Genomic DNA, 4758 nt, shown 5'->3' with positions numbered 1-4758 from the left:
GAAAGCAAACAATTGCCAACGTTAGTGACACTCACCTTTGTCACTAACGTTGGAATAAGCCACAATGAGCCACTATAAGCCACGTTCACTTCCACGTTAACTTAGTTAACGTGGAAGCTAACGTTGAGGATAGGATGATGAGCCAACGTTAGTGATACTCACCTTTTTCACTAACGTTGGAGATGGCTATCATTACCACGTTAGAAGCCACGTTAACTTAGTTAACGTGGACTCTAACGAGGGAAGTAGGGGCACCTTGGAACGTTAGTGACAAAGGTAAGTGTGACTAACGTTCTTGAAGAATTGGCAAGCCTACGTTAAGAGCCACGTTAACTAAGTTAACGTGAACTCTAACGTAGGGAGGGAGGACTCTCAACGTTATTGGAAAAGGTGAGTCCCAATAACGTGTGCGAAGGACCAAGAGGCAACATTAGTGGTCACGTTGGTGCCACTAACGTTGAAGTTAACGTGGATTATCCCTGGGTAAAGAACGTTAGTGAAAAAGGTGATTGACACTAACGTTCTCGAACCCACACTCTCACTTAACGTTAACGCCACTAACGTTCTGAGCTAAAGACCCTTCCTACTTCACACTTTCTCTCTGCATGTAAAGCTAAGCCCACTGCAGAAGATAACTGCTTCCAAAGGCCCATATCCAAGACTTGAAGAATCAACTAGAAGATCAAAAGAGTAGTATATATAGGGGTAGTTTTGAATCAGGAAATAACTTTTGGGGGGGTGATAGGAAATTGAGAACTACTCTCTGTATAATTTACTTTCTCTGCACTTCTAGTTCTAGTTTTCATGATGTAATCTCCATCTTTGTTTTCCATTTCCAGAGCTATGAACAACTAAACCCCTTTCATTGGGTTAGGGAGCTCTGTTGTAATTTGATGGATCAATACTAATTTTCATTACTCTTCTTCTATCTTTTCTCTTGATTTTACTAGAAAGCTTTCAGTCTTCATCCAATTGGGTAGTTATCTTGGAAAAGAAGCTATTCATACTTGGATCTCTTCTGAACCTTGGAAGAGGAATGAAGAGATCATGCTAGTAATGCTTTCTCATGTTGGACCAAATTGGGTTTGGTTGGGTATGGTGACTATAATCCTACCAACAATTGATTTGGGAATGCATGTGGTATAATCAGTGACCATACTTCATCTCTTCTCATGAGCAATCGACTAAGGAATTGGCTATTGATCAAGATTTGAGAGATTGAATTACTGGTATGCGAAATTGCTATTCGGGTTGTGAATTGTTGTTCGAAATTGATTCCTTGGCAATGGCTCCAAAAATGGATGCACAGAACCCTGGTCTAAACATATCTTCACAACTTCGCATAACTAACCAGCAAGTGCACTGGGTCGTCCAAGTAATACCTTACGTGAGTAAGGGTCGAATCCCACGGAGATTGTCGGTATGAAGCAAGCTATGGTCACCTTGTAAATATCAGTCAGGCGGATATCAAATGGTTATGGAGTTTTCGAAAATAATATAATAAAATAGGGATAGAAATACTTATGTAATTCATTGGTGAGAATTTCAGATAAGCGAATGGAGATGCTTTCGTTCCTCTGAACCTCTGCTTTCCTGCTATCTTCTTCCAATCAGTCTTGCTCCTTTCCATGGCTGGCTTTATGTGATACATCACCATTGTCAATGGCTACTTTCGGTCTTCTCTCGGGAAAATGATCCAAATGCCCTGTCACGGCACGGCTAATTGTCTGGAGGCATCACCCTTGCCAATGGCTTCATCTTATCCTCTCAGTGAAAATGGTCAACGCACCCTGTCACAGCACGACTATTCATCTGTCGGTTCTCGATCATGCTGGAATAGGATTTACTATCCTTTTGCGTCTGTCACTAACGCCCAGCAATCGCGAGTTTGGAGCTCGTCACAGTCATTCATTCATTGAATCCTACTCGGAATACCACAGACAAGGTTTAGACCTTCCGGATTCTCTTGAATGCCGCCATCATTCTAGCTTACGCCACGAAGATTCTGATTAAGAGATCTAAGAGATACTCATTCAGTCGAAGGTAGAACGGAAGTGGTTGTCAGGCACGTGTTCATAGGGAATGATGATGATTGTCACGTTCATCACATTCAGATTGAAATACGAATGAATATCTTAGAAGCTAAGCAAGATGAATTGAATAGAAAATAGTAGTACTTTGCATTAATCTTTGAGGAACAGCAGAGCTCCACACCTTAATCTATGGAGTGTAGAAACTCTATCGTTAAAAATACATAAGTGAAAGTCCAGGCATGGCCGAGAGGCCAGCCCCTCAAACGTGATCTAAGATAGCATACAACTGATCAAAGATATCTAATACAATAGTAAAAGGTCCTATTTATAATAAACTAGCTACTAGGGTTTACAGAAGTAAGTAATTGATGCATAAATCCACTTCCGGGGCCCACTTGGTGTGTGCTTGGGCTGAGCTTGACTGTTGCACGTGTAGAGGTCTTTCTTGGAGTTGAACGCCAGCTTTTGTGCCAGTTTGGGCGTTCAACTCTGGTTTTGGCTCCTTTTCTGGCGCTGGACGCGAGATTTGGGCAGAAAGCTAGCGTTGAACGCCAGTTTACGTCATCTATTCTTGGCCAAAGTATGGACTATTATATATTGCTGGAAAGCCCTGGATGTCTATTTTCCAACGCAATTGGAAGCGCGCCATTTCGAGTTCTGTAGCTCCAGAAACTCCCCTTTGAGTGCAAGAAGGTCAGAATCCAATAGCATCAACAGTCCTTCTTCAACCTCTGAATCTGATTTCTGCTCAAGTCCCTCAATTTCAGCCAGCAAATATCTGAAATCACAGAAAAATACACAAACTCATAGTAAAATCCAGAAATGTGAATTTAACATAAAAACTAATGAAAACATCCCTAATAGTAACTAGATCCTACTAAAAACATACTAAAAACAATGCCAAAAAGTGTATAAATTATCCGCTCATCACAACACCAAACTTAAATTGTTGCTTGTCCCCAAGCAACTAAAAATCAAGTAGGATAAAAAGAAGAGAATATACTATAAATTCCAAACTATCAATGAAACATAGCTCCAATCAAATGAGCGGGACTTGTAGCTTTTTGCCTCTTGAATAGTTTTGGCATCTCACTTTATCCATTGAGGTTCAGAATGACTGGCATCTATAGGAACTCAGAGTTCAGATAGTGTTATTGATTCTCCTAGTTAAGTATGATGATTCTTGAACACAGCTTCTTTATGAGTCTTGGCCGTGGCCCTAAGCACTTTGTTTTCCAGTATTACCACCGGATACATAAATGCCACAGACACATAATTGGGTGAACCTTTTCAGATTGTGACTCAGCTTTGCTAAAGTCCCCAATTAGAGGTGTCCAGGGTTCTTAAGCACACTCTTTTTTTTCCTTTGGACCTTGACTTTAACCGCTCAGTCTCCAGTTTTCACTTGACACCTACACGCCACAAGCACATGGTTAGGGACAGCTTGGTTTAGCTGCTTAGACCAGGATTTTATTCCTTTAGGCCCTCCTATCCACTGATGCTCAAAGCCTTGGGATCCTTTTTATTTGCCCTTGCCTTTTGGTTTTAAGGGTTATTGGCTTTTTGCTCTTGCCTCTTGGTTTTAAGAGCTTTTGCCTTTTTCTGCTTGCTTTTTCTTTTTCTTTCTATTTTTTTTCGCCTATTTTTTCTTCTGCAAGCTTTGTTCTTTGCTGCTTTTTCTTGCTTCAAGAATCATTTTTATGATTTTTCAGATTATCAAATAACATGTCTCCTAATCATCATTCTTTCAAGAGCCAAGATATTTAACATTCTTAAACAACAACTTCAAAAGACATATGCACTGTTCAAGCATTCATTCAGAAAACAAGAAGCATTGTCACCACATCAATATAATTAAACTAAGTTCAAGGATAAATTCAAAACTCATGTACTTCTTGTTCTTTTGAATTAAAACAGTTTTTATTTAAGAGAGGTGATGGATTCATAGGACATTCATAACTTTAAGACATAGTCACCAACTACTAATGATCATGTAATGAAGACACAAACATAGATAAGCACATAACATAGAAAACGAAAAACAGAAGAAATAAGAACAAGGAATGAATCCACCTTAGTGATGGTGGTGTTTCCTTCTTGAGGAACCAATGATGTCCTTGAGCTCTTCTATGTCTCTTCCTTGTCTTTGTTGCTCCTCCCTCATTGCTTTTTGATCTTCTCTTATTTCATGAAGCAAGATGGAGTGCTCTTGATGTTCCACCCTTAATTGTCCCATGTTGGAACTTAATTCTCCTAGGGAGGTATTGATTTTCTCCTAATATTTATGTAGAGGGAAGTGCATCCCCTGAGGTATCTCAGGGATCTCTTGATTTGCAGCCACATGTTCTACCACTGAGCTATAGACCCTTGAGATGAATCTTTCCATCTCCCATGACTCGGAGGTGGAAGCCTTTGTCTTCCCTTCCCCTCTTTTAGAGGTTTAGGTGCCATCAATGGTAATGGAAAAACAAAAAAGCTTATGCTTTTACCACACCAAACTTAAAATGTTGCTCGCCCTCGAGCAAAAGAAGAAGGAATAGAAGAAGAAGAAGATATGGAGGAGATGGAGGGATGTGTGTATGGATGTGAGTGGTGAATGAAAAACAGAAGGGATGGTCATGAATGGAGAGATAGAGGGTGAGGTGGGTGGGGATCCTGTGAGATTCAAAGATCCTAAGATGATCATGTGGGTTCATAGATCCTGAGATGATCCTGTGGGGTCCAC

This window comes from Arachis hypogaea, chromosome 16 (genome assembly GCF_003086295.3).
Source record: "Arachis hypogaea cultivar Tifrunner chromosome 16, arahy.Tifrunner.gnm2.J5K5, whole genome shotgun sequence".
In the NCBI taxonomy this organism is placed as follows: Eukaryota; Viridiplantae; Streptophyta; class Magnoliopsida; order Fabales; family Fabaceae; genus Arachis; species Arachis hypogaea.
The sequence above is the reverse complement of the archived record's forward strand: the minus strand, read 5'-3'. Positions refer to the sequence as shown.